The sequence below is a fragment of the Sapajus apella genome, unplaced genomic scaffold (assembly GCF_009761245.1).
Source record: "Sapajus apella isolate SASKATOON/1434 unplaced genomic scaffold, GSC_monkey_1.0 scaffold1, whole genome shotgun sequence".
Taxonomy (NCBI): domain Eukaryota; kingdom Metazoa; phylum Chordata; class Mammalia; order Primates; family Cebidae; genus Sapajus; species Sapajus apella.
The window spans coordinates 53,692,473-53,705,432 of NW_022436941.1; positions in this window are offsets into that span (position 1 = coordinate 53,692,473).

Consider the following 12,960-nt stretch of genomic DNA (forward strand, 5'->3'; position numbering starts at 1 on the left):
TAATATACCAAGTGGGGTTTAAAGATAAACACTACATTCAAGCCATTTTTGGTCATTTCTAATAATTTCAGATGATAAGGAAAACAAAAATAAAACTGACTGTTTAGTTGCCATATAATTTAAGCATTGACAAGAAATGACTTTGACTTTGAAAGGGGGAAATCAAGATTGCATGGTTTTTTCCAGGTGGTATTTTTCTGCTACTCAGCTACTCAATGAGGATGGTACAACAATGGCTTCTGTGTGATCGTACGCAAGATAATGCTTCTTATATTGTTTTGATAGACAATAACTGTAAACAGATGGTGTTCTGTGTGGACAGATTGTCTCTTCCAAATGTCAATTGAACCTTAAGGCTCCATGTTTTCCCATGCATGAAGTCAACTCTTATACAGCATAAAGGAGATGACTTTCATGCTTTAGAATGCTGACTGATTGGTAAATACATATATTTTAGAAAGTCTTAGGATAATTATCTATAAACCTGACTCAAGCTGGGTAAGATCATTTATATAGATTTTCCACATGAGCTTATAACTACGATAAACCATCACTCTTCAGAGGGGGATGTCTTTAATTTTGTTTATTGATCTTACCTTTATTGGGGCGAAACAAACCAGCAAAACAATGCCATAGCCACAATACATTACCCATGTTAGCAAAGAAAATCAGAGCCAGTTTCAAAAATTAGGATTGACATTCAACTATTTGTTTAATATTTTGTCTAAGAAACCATGGTACTGAGTATAAAATAGATTGTGAGGCTTGGCTTTTTATTTGAAACCAGAATACCTTTAAGTAAAACTCATCTATAATTTAAAAATCAAAATGCTGCAAATCTAGTTCACAGATGAAAGTTTCTATTTTTGTATGATATAATACATTTATTTTTACCAGAAAGACCTTATTTTATTCTGTATCCTCCAACTCACACATTCACAAAAACACAAACTTCTGACAATTTAGTCACCTTAATGGATTTATATGTAGGATTTCAAGATGCAAATCTTTGAGAAAAGTAATTTAAATTGGTATCAAAAGGTAAGTATATTTTAGATTATTTAGATCATGTTAAAGTTGATTCAGTTAATCCAAAGTGTAATTTTATACATGAAATCTGTGAAAGGAAGGAGATGAGAGTATACTAGAACAGTTTTCTGGAGGAATGTCTTAGAAAATAATTCTAAAATATTGAGATTCTGTTCCATAGAGAGGTTTCAGAGATGAGATTGAATAGACTAAGCTAACTTATTTAATCAGATTAGGCTAACATACTCTTAACCATTAACCTCTAAAATCTCAATGGTTTAACAAAGAAATATATATTTTTCCTACTTATAATCCAGTAGGTCAGTGGGGAAGCTGTACTTCTGCAAAGACCTAGACTTCTTCTGCGAACTCCTAGAGCTTCCATGTATTCTATTGGGTCCTCTGCACCTAACTTACTGTACGGGGAGTTTTTGGAGGGCAGGCCTGAAAGAACATTACTCTTCTGCCCACATTATCTCAGAACTGATCCATATAGTCCCAGCATAATCTTAGAGAATGTAGAACAGTTTGTATGGAAGAAGTTGAAAATGGAAGACCAAGAGTAGTTCGAGGTGGAGAGGCCAATTAAGAGACTCATTCAACAGTCCAGAGTAGAACATTTAGAACCTGGTTATAGAGAGGTCTACAGCAAAATTTTTCAACTCATATTTCTACCCACAGCATTTAAAAAATTATTGTATTTCTAATTCAGAGGTACAACAAGAATATTGTTTAAAATATGGTTTATGAAAATTATGAAGTAAGCTCTCTTTGTGTTACAGGAAAGGAGTCCCAATCCAGACCCCTAGAGAGGGTTCTTGGATCTTACACAAGAAAGAATTCAGGGCAAGTCTGCAATGCAAAGTGAAAGCAAGTTTATTAAGAGAGTAAAAGGAATAAAAGAATGGCTACTCCATGAACAGAGCAGCCCTGAGGGCTGCTGGTTTCCCATTTTTATGGATATTTCTTGATGATATGCGAAACAAGGGGTAGATTATTCATGCCTCCCCCTTTTAGACCATATAGGGTAACTTCCTGACGTTGCCATGGCATTCGTAAACTGTCATGGCGCTGGTGGGAGTGTACTAGTGAGGAAGACCAGAGGGCACTCTTGTGGCCATTTTGGTTTTGATGGGATTTAGTCAGTTTCTTTACTGTAACTTGTTTTATCAGCAAGGTCTTTATGACCTGTATCTTGTGCTGACTTCCTATTTCATCCTGTGTCTTAGAATGTCTTAACCCTCTGGGAATGCAGCCTAGTAGGTTTCAGCCTCATTTTAGCCAGCTCCTATTTAAGATGGAGTTACTCTAGTTCACACACTTCCAACATTTGTATTAGTCAGAATGTGTGTATATATAGCCTAATTTTACCTCTATAAACCTCAGAAGATAATGATAGAGAAGAAAAAAAGGCAAAAATGTTAAGCAGTCTCTTGAATTCAAACAGAAGTTTCTGTCAAGGCAGGTGGTTTTGAGTCTAGAAAATAATAGAGATGTGCCATGTACAGATGTGAAGAAGTCCAATCTCAGCCAGGTGTTCATAGCTAGGAGGAGTAGTCTCTCTTAATGTATCACAATGACATGCATTTGAAATAATGAAAGCACTGAACCAGGAGCAAGTTTACAGATTGCTTTGATCTCAAAACTGATGAGGAGCACTACGATGTGAATTTATTTGCCTATGAGCCCCCCAAATTTTTTGAATCAGTCCTATCACTCATATCAGGTTTCATTGTTAGAAAATGCTAGGAAACCCATGAACCACAGATGGGTTATTTACTACCTAAACAATAATGTTGCCATTTGCTAATATAGATGCAAAGACAATTATCTGCAGTCTTCCACTTTAGCTTTTTGTCTGTATTTAAAATGTGGTGATGCCGGGCTCAGTGGCTCACATCTGTAATGCCAGCACTTTGGGAGGCCGAGGCGGGCAGATCACGAGGTCAAGAGATCGAGACCATCCTGGCCAACATGGTGAAACCCCGTCTCTCCTAAAACTACAAAAAAAATTAGCTGGGCATGGTGGCGCGTGCCTGTAGTCCCAGCTACTCGGGAGGCTGAGGCAGTAGAATTGCTTGAACTCGGGAGACAGAGGTTGCAGTAAGCCGAGGTCACGCCACTGCACTCCAGCCTGGCATCTGGTGATAGAGTGAGACTCTGTCTCAAAAAAAAAAAAAAAAGAAGTGGTGAAAATGCAGAAAACAGTATTGTCTGACATTGCTCACGTAATTAATTATTCATTCACTAAATGATTAGGATACAGAAACCTACTATAGGAAATAGAGGCTCATATAACTGTTAGAGAAGCTGAAGGAACAAAGGTCAGGAAGACTTCTACCCAAGATTTTAGCTCAAAATATCAAAATGGATGGTTCTTAATAATTTGTCTGGAAACTCTTTTAATACTATAAAATTCCTAGGAAATTCCCACCAATTTACCCAGTCTGCATTAGTGAAATGGGTGCTTGGTAAAAACTTGTTAGTAAGCTGCTGTGCATCTTAGTTCTGTTCAGGCTGCAAGTGTCTGTGGGAATTCAGTTTCTTTACTAGTGCCTGTCATCTGAAAATGCGATGGAATCAAATATGGAAGGGGAGTCTGTGAAATGTGGATTCTGGCATCTCTTCTGAGTCCCAAAAGAGATCTTGAAATGGGATAGTGGAAACACCAGATTGCCTAAAGTGTATCCAGCACACTCTCTTATACCTACAGGTTTTTAACTGGGCTTCAGATTCATACTCAGAAGTTTACCCTCTGCTTTGATGATCTAATCAGATGCCCTCTCTAGTTTAACAAGAAAGCTATGAAACATTTTCCCAATTCCTACATAAGGTGGTTTCTCTATCTACAGATAAAGAAAAGTGTTGAGCTTTGGGAACCTCTAAGATTGGAATGAGTTTTCAGGAAGAAAAAAAAAAAAAAACTACATGGCAAAATACAATGCAGGTAGTAGGGTTACTTGGCCAAACTCTGGTTTTATGTTTGAGGCAGAACAAGAATCCAAGTTGGTGCTCTTCCCATAATGTTTATTAAGCAATTTAATACATGCATATGCTTAATGAGTGCCTGGGAATGCAAGCATCATTGCTTAAGTGTTAGTAATACAGTAGAAAGCCTGAAAATATAGTTTTTATTTCTAAAAAGTCTTGTGGGAAAGACAGATACTATGATAATTATGAAGAAGAAGACCAATATAGTACTTTATTTCTTATCTACTAGACTTTGAATTACTTTAAGGTAATTACAATGGCTGGCCATATGTGGTGACCCTTGAACAAACATTTTTGTATTCACCTTGATATCCTGGGCATCTAGGTTCCTAATGATAGTTTGTTGAATTAAGCTATTCTGCTTCTCCTTTCCCTAACATATATCCCAATCCATCTCATTACTCTTATTTTACTTTCAGAGCAAGCTTTCAACCCACAGTTATCTTAGAATTTTATTTTATTGTTTAATGGCTTCTTAATAAAATATTCCCCATCTGATTTTATTAACTTCATTTAAAGTGCATAGTGCTTTGCATTTTTATAAGTCTAGTGGGTCCTGTTTGTTAATTTATTGAAATGATGATTTATTTTTATTTTGCACAATTTTAAAGCTGTTATTTATTGTTTCCCTCCTCCCCCCAACATTGAAGCCATTTGTATTTTATGTGGGTATATCCATGGTTCACATTGCTAGCTGTGGAGTCTGTTAATGTAACATCAATAATATCTGTTTCAATTGACTTTCTTTCCCTTGAAGCCATGCCAGAATGACTCTAACTAGCAGAAGAATAAAAATAAGGAAGAGAGAGCACAAAATACTTAAAATTTCCTCTGAAAATCATGCCAATATTCCATTCCTTTGGCAATTTTATATAAGCTAAAATAATTTATGTGCACTTACATTAAAATATACATTTATACTTGGTAAAAATGATTCAATAGTGATTTTGTCTATATATAGTTTCGTTCACTTGAATTAGTTTTACTAGGGGAAATAAATATTCAACCCCTTCTTTTTCATGATCACTAATGGCAATTCTAGTCTGGCAGTTTCATGGTTGAATGTCACCAATATCAGCACAAAACAGTATCAGTGTATATCTATATATACACATATGTGTATAGGCATATGTAATACTTATATACATATAAGTATATAGTACTTATATTATAATTGTTATATAAAAGATCCAAAGACAGCTATTGAGCTTTGGTCCCTAGGTTTTTTATTTCTTTACTGCAGTTGAGACACATTAACTCAGAAGCTCCTGGTACCAGACTCAGATTTTAAAAATAGCCCAGCTCAAGAAATAGACCTTTAGCCTTAGAGTCTGTCTACTCTACATAAACTGAGAAGCCTCACCTTGCTTCTGTGGGCCATTGATTACATAGTCTTGTGGTTAGAGGACCCCAATTTCCTATTGCCCTTTACAACATTTGGAGCCACACAATTCCAGCTCTATTGCTGAGTGGAAATCACCTAACATGTTTGCCCCCTCTCTGATTTCCCTCTTCTCCAGAATTTCTCCTGCCCTCCTTCCCCTCAGGGTGATGGCCCCTTTGCCTAGCCTCTGAATAGCCTTATGCTGTGAAAGGCTTCCCCTTTTGTGCAACTCTGTCCCAGCATAGCCCAGTAGAGCCTCCGTGTGCCACTGTCCCTAGTCATCACATCTTCTTCCTTGATCAGACCCCCTAAATATCTGAAACCCCTACATGAATTATAATTATAATACTTACATATAAATGGAAAGTTATGCAACCTATCCAGTCACTCTGGTAACCTAATTTTAAGAAAAATTGGGGTTATAAACCTATTGTTTAAATGAATATATAAATAAAAATTTTAATTAAAATTATTTATAGTCACATTTCTACTATTATTGAAACAAATATAGAAGAATCCTTATATAATGATTTTGATTCATAATTACTTGAGTAATAAAAAAGTTGACTCTTTCATTAAAATAGTACCCATATAATTAAGCCTTTTATTTTAACATAAACTATGTATATTTCATTTTTATCTTTAGATGTAGGATTGAGACATCGTTTTGAGGACATTTCTGCTAATTGTAGTTCCACTTTGTCTTTCTTACATTTACAACATTCTGAAAATATCATCCATAGTTTTTGATTTCTGTTTCATTCATTTGAAGTAATAAATTGGACACTTTTGAAATAATTTGAGGGTAGAATCCTTTTTGATGTTTATAAGTTTTACCTGCGTTCTTTTTATAGGTGCTTCAGCCACAAGTAATTAAGCAATTTTGTTATGTAATTTTCTTTTACTGAGTTTTTCCAAACATTAGAATTGGTCTTAGATACGAAAACTCTCTAGACTTTTCAAACACCCATTCCATTGGTCTGTACAATATTTAGATAAATTATTGAAGGTAATTATAGGTGTTATTTGGAAATTTATCACAGCTGACTCTCAGTTCATTATTTTGCATCTTAATAGAAGCAAAATTGGAGGTAACCTGTTGCCCTAAGGGTACCCCTTACCAATAAGCATTCAGAGTTAGTAGGTTTTATAGTGGGAATTAAGAGTAGCCTGTTAGTTATGAGTTCTATAATAGACAATTGTGTCCCTCTTCACATTCATATACTGAAGCTTATGACACCCTCTGTAATTGTATTTGAAGATAGGGCCTTTTAAGGAGGTAGTTAACATTAAATCTGGTCTTTAAATTGGGGCACTAATCCAATAAGACTGATGTTCTTATAGGAAGAGGAAGAGACACCAGGAATACACATTCAAGGAGAAAAGGCCATGTGAGGACATAGGGAGAAGGTAGACATCTCCAAGCCAGGAAAAGAAGGCTCACTGAAAACTTGCTCTGCTAGCACCTTGATCTTGGACTTCAAGCCTCCAGAAGTGTAAGCAAATTAACTTCTGTTGCTTAAGACACTCAGTTCATGATACTTTGTTATGGGAGCTCTAACACACTAAACACATAGTGAGAATCAGTAGATTTACAAGGGGCAATAGAGATCCTGGTTAATCGAGTTCAATTAAGTTTCTATTGCACTTGTAAGTATCTCAATATGATTAACTGGTTGTCAGTGCTCACCACCAGTCCTTTCTAGGCATGACATTCTTATTTCTAGGTTTTAATTCTTGTCCTTCAAAGTGTCTTTGATTCTTATGGTCAGACAACACATCTGGGAAATGTTTTCTCCATCTTGCATACCCAGTATCTTTCTGCTGCCTTCATACATAAATTGACAGTTTTTCTTGAAACAAAATTCATGGATAACTGCTTCAAACTTTGATAAATATTGCCTCACAGTCTCCTGGGATTTAGTGTTGCAGAGCAGTCTGGGCAGAATGTATCTTACTTGTTTGTACCTAGTATTATTTTTTCCCTAGGTGGTTATAGGATTCTTTTTTTTTTTTTTTTTTTTTTTTGCCTTTTAGCTGCGATAACTCTACTAGATATATTTTGATATTTTGTTTTCTTTTTATTGATTTCCTGAAATATAACACTTACTCAGATTGTCAAAATGAAGTTTTATTAGATGAAGGAAGTTTCTCATTAATTTAATTATTGTTTCTGATCTATCTTCTCTTATATATTTTGATTAAGCTTTGGGAATCTGTTCTCTAAATGGGTTGTTTTCTTTATTCTGGTTTTAATTCCTTTTATTCAGCCTCTTTATGTTTTAGAAAAATTTCTCATAGTTTCTTTTACATCATTAATTTGATCTTCTATAGTATCTGTTTTCCTCTTTATATAACATTCAGAAAACCTGGTTTAGAAATAAATAAAATACGCTCAGCCAGTCCTTATCTTAACTTTCCATTTTACTGGTAATTTATTTTAGGTTCATATATGTAAAGCCTTTGTGATAACATAAAAATATATTTTATAAACTTTTTTCTGTTCTTGCAGCCTGTATTTGAAAGGAAAACAGTGTATAGTCTTTATGGAAGCGAAGATTGCATTCTTTGAAATTCAGAATTTCTCTTTGATCCTTGATGCTTCTGACTTTACTGATTTTTATGGGTGAAAGTCTGTCCCAACTCTGTCACTCACTATTTGATGTTTTTTTTAACAAGTTATTTCAGATTTCTGTATCTAAATTTCTTTATCTACAAAGTGGGATTGATAATAATAGTGTTGATCTCATAGAGTTGTATTGAATATTAAGTCAATCAATATTTTGTTCTTTATTTTCATGGCTAAGAAGAGTGTATGGCACATAGCAAAAATTCAATAATTATTGTTTTGAGAAGAAAGAACATATACGATCTCCAGGAGAAAAATGTTTTATTTTTTTACCCATTCTAACGTGCTCTGTAGGAGTAGTGTATATCCAATGTGATTTTTTCTGGTCATTCTATGATAGTTAAAACAACTTTCTGGCAATTTTAACCATAGAATCTGATTTTAAGAATTGAAAGGTTTTACACCTGCATGTGGAGGCAAAGCTTCTCCCTTCCCCCTGCTTGGGCCTGCTGCAGGATAGAAGTCCATAGAAGAAAGGTAGGATCATCAGCATCTTTCATATTTCCCAAGCTTTGTGATCTTCTCCTTCGTTCTTGCCTTATGGTTCTGATTCTGATCTGTCCAGGGTTGGGGTCTGAAGCTATGGCAGGTGAGTGAGAAGAACTATCCTGAAGGAAAGGTCTTAATGAGGTAATTCTCTTGTAACACACTATTAGAGCTTTCTGGGTATGCAGATGTTCAGATGGATTTGCTTTCGTGGCAAGCATGTGTGGATTCTTCAGAAGTTGCCCACAGGGACTTCTGCACTGCAGCTTTCACTAACTTGGACATAGAACTTTACTCCAAAATTCTTGATTTTCCACTCCTCCTGAGGATCAGAAGCTTCATAGGACCCCCTCACTTTGTCATGTCAGAACCATTTTGAGGTGGTGCTCCTCTAACACAGCTCCAGCTGAGTGACCTTCTAGTGCATTCTGGACACTCCCCAACTTTGTCTTGCCAAAGAAGGGAAGAAGTTTTAGATTCTACAGTGAAGGCATTATAATAATCGACATCCACTCTGCAGCATTCATCCTATCTGAGTTACTGAAAGAGAGAGTGTTTTAATTAATAACTAATAGATCCATTACTACAGGTAGCAGATGTTTGGGACTCCCATAGGAGTCCATAACACCAAGAAGGAGGAGAAGCATCATTTTAGTCTTTACCATTGGCCATTACACAGCATTGGTACCTCATGCTCTCCATTGTTTTTGGTGGCAGTGCCTTACAGGAGGATGTGTTGTCTGGAAGAAGATGGTGGGAGATTCTAGTGCTAGATGCTGAAAACAACATTGTTTAACAGACAGGAGACAAGCAGTATCCTTGCCTGGAAAAATGGAGTGTTCAGGGCAGAAGCAATAGCATCTACTTGTGATTGTTGAAGTGGCAATAGCATATGAAAAATGCAGAGTGCCAAAGATCAAAGATCAAAGCTCTTTGACAAACCTGACAAAATCAAGCAATGGGGAAAGGATTTCCTATTTAATAAATGGTGTTGGGAAAACTGGCTTGCCATATGCAGAAAACTGAAACTGGATCCTTTCTTTACATCTTATACAAAAATTAACTCTAGATGAATTAAATATTTAAACATGACACCTAACAGCATAAAACACTAGAAGAAAACCTAGGCAATACCATTCAGGACATAGGCATGGGCAAGGACTTCATGACTAAAATACCAAAAGCAATGGCAACAAAAGCCAAAATAGACAAATGGGATCTAATTAAAATTAAAAGCTTCTGCACAACAAAAGAAACTATCAGTGAAACTATCAATAGAGTGAACTGGCAACCAACAGAATGGGAAAAAATTTTTGCAATCTACCCATCTGGCAAAGGGCTAATATTCAGAACCTATGAAGCACTTAAGAAAATTTACAAGCAAAAAACAAACAAATCCATCAAAAAGTAGGCAAAATATATGAACAGACACTTTTCAAATGAAGACATTTATGCAGACAACAAACATAAAAAAAAAGCTTATTATCACTGGTCATTAGCAAAATGCAAATCAAAACCATATTGAGATATCACTTCACACCTGTTAGAATGACAATCATTAAAAAGTCTGGAGACAACAGATGCTGGAGAGGATGCGGAGAAATAGGAAGGCTTTTACACTGTTGGTGGGAATGTAAATTAGTTCAACTATTGTGGAAGACAGTGTGACGATTCCTCAAGGATCTAGAAATAGAGATACCATTTGACCCAGCAATCCTGTTACTGGGTATATACCCAAAGGATTATAAATCATTTAATTATAATACACATGCACATGTATATTTATTGCAGCACTGTTCACAATAGCAAAGACTTGGAAGCAACACAAATGCCCATCAACGATTGACTGGATAAAGAAAATATGGCACATATACACCATGGAATACTACAGAGCCATAAAAAAGGCTGAGTTCATGTCCTTTACAGGGACATGGATGAAACTGAAAACCATCATTCTCAGCAAACTTACATAAGAACAGAAAACCAAATGCCACGTTTTCACTCATAAGTGGGTGTTGAACGATGAGAACATAGGGATACTGGAGGGGAACATCGCACATCGGGGACTGGGGGTTGGGGGACTACGGGAGGAAGAGCAAGCAATGGGGGGATTGGAGAGGGATAGCATTAGGAGAAATACCTAATGTAGATGACAAAGTGATGGATGCAGCAAACCACCACCATGGCACATGTATATCTATTTAACAAACCTGCACAATCTGCACATGTGCCCCAGAACTTGAAGTATAATAAATAATTTTTTTAAAAAAAGAAAAATGCAGAATGCTGGATGGAAGTCATGGCACCATAGGGGAGGGGCTGCAATGCCCAATGAAGGCAGAAGATAAAATGAACTCTACACCTGTTTTTTGAATAGTTTAGGTGCCCTCAGGGACTTCTATGTTTATTTTAGGAGACTTTGAAGTACCTATATATTTAGAATTGCACAGCAGAGAGAAAGAAGCAGCCCTCCCTCCCCTCAAAGTGAGTCATTGATATTGCTGTTTCTGACAGTGGTACCTTGAGCAACATGGAGGTTAGTGGTGCTGACCTCCTGTGCAGTAAAAAAAAAAATCTGTGTATAACTTTTGACTTCCCAAAAATGTAAACACTAGAAGTCTGATATTGACCAGAAGCCTTACTGATAACACAGTTGATTAACACATATTTTGCATGTAATATTTATTACATACTGCATTCTTATAATAATGTAAACCAGAAAAAAGAAAATGTCATTAAGAAAATTGTAAGAAAGAGAAAATATATTTACTGTTCATTAAGTGAAAGTGAATCATGATAAAAGTCTTCTTCCTTGTAATCTTCAAGCTGGGTAGGCTGAGGAGGAGGAGGAAAAGGAGGATTTAGTCTTGCTCTGTCTCAAGAGTGGCAGAGGCGAAAGAAAATTCATGTAAAAATGGACTCATGAAGTTCCAACTCATGTTGTTCAAGCATCAACAGTACCTTGTTTCATATAGCTGATTAGGCTTTTCAGAAACATGGGTTATATGTCCATTTCAAGAATCCATGGACAGTACACAGAATAGATTACAGTATGTTCAAAGTCAAATATAACCACAATTCACATTGAATCAGAGATTTTCTCTCATTTTAAATTAGATGTTTTAGGAAGCTGTATTAATTTTTATAACATCAAGCTACTATTTAGTAACTTTAGTGTTCTTACAAAAAGTAAAGTATTAGTGTAACTCCCAGGTTTTCCTGATTTTTAAAAAATTACAGCTTAAGACTATACATAATAAGTGACAACTGTAAGTAATTGCTAAAATTTTAAATTTGAAACAAAGAATCAGAGATTTCTCTGGATTTCTAAACAAGAAGCATTACATTATTTTTTTTAAAAATGCTACACTTAGAAGGCATTTGCAATTAGCCATGGTGGCTCACACCTGTAATCCCAGCACTTTGGGAGGCTGAGGAAGGAGGATGGAATGAACCTAGGCATTCAGGACCAGCATGGACAACATAGTGAGGCCACATCTCTACAAAGCCTAAAAAAAGTAGCCAGGCATAGTGGTGCATGTCTGTGGTCCCAGCTGCTCAGGAGGCCAAAGTAGGAAGATCGCTTGAAATAGGAGGTTGAGGATACGGTGAGCCATGATCACGCCACTGCACTACAGCCTGGATGACAGAGCAAGACCATGGGTCAACTATTCTGGTATTTAAATTATTCATTTGTTTTTAAAAATCTGTTATTCCTTGTACATTGATTACTCTTTTTTAAAATAACATTTACCAAAATCATACTAACCCATTAAATCCAAGCTAATATTCTTCTTGCTGAAAATTTTTTCTTGACCATATTAACAAAAAAACAAATTCTCCTTCTTAATTTTATTAATTGTGTGATGTATTTTATTGTATTTCCATACATATCTCAGTTCTACTACCAAATTTAACCATGTTGTAACTCCCACGGCTCTCTAGTGCCATGCATTGTATGAAGCAGAACATAAGCAACACTAATAAATTCATGATTTTTTTCTTTGAATAGAAAACTAAAATTTAAAAATCTGTAAGTATCCTTTCAGATTTATTATTTATTAGAAGAAATACAACCCAATATAAAAATAGGCAAAGGACAAAAACATAATTTTATTAAAGAGCAAATACAAATGGCCATTGAATATATGTGAAAGGATACCAAACTCATTGAGAGTTTGTGGTAATGAAAATGAAAGTCACAATGCGAGACTACTTCCTACCATTAGATTGGCAAAACTTCAAAGAATTGACAGCACTACCTTCAACAATGATGTGGGCAAAATGTATGCCATGAGCTTCCTGTGGGAGAAGTGAGCTTGAATGTTTCCTTGGAAAGCTATATGACAATGTATTAAGAATACACACACACAAACACACACACACACAGTGTGTGTGTATGTGTGTATATATATTCTTACACACATATATGTATATATAC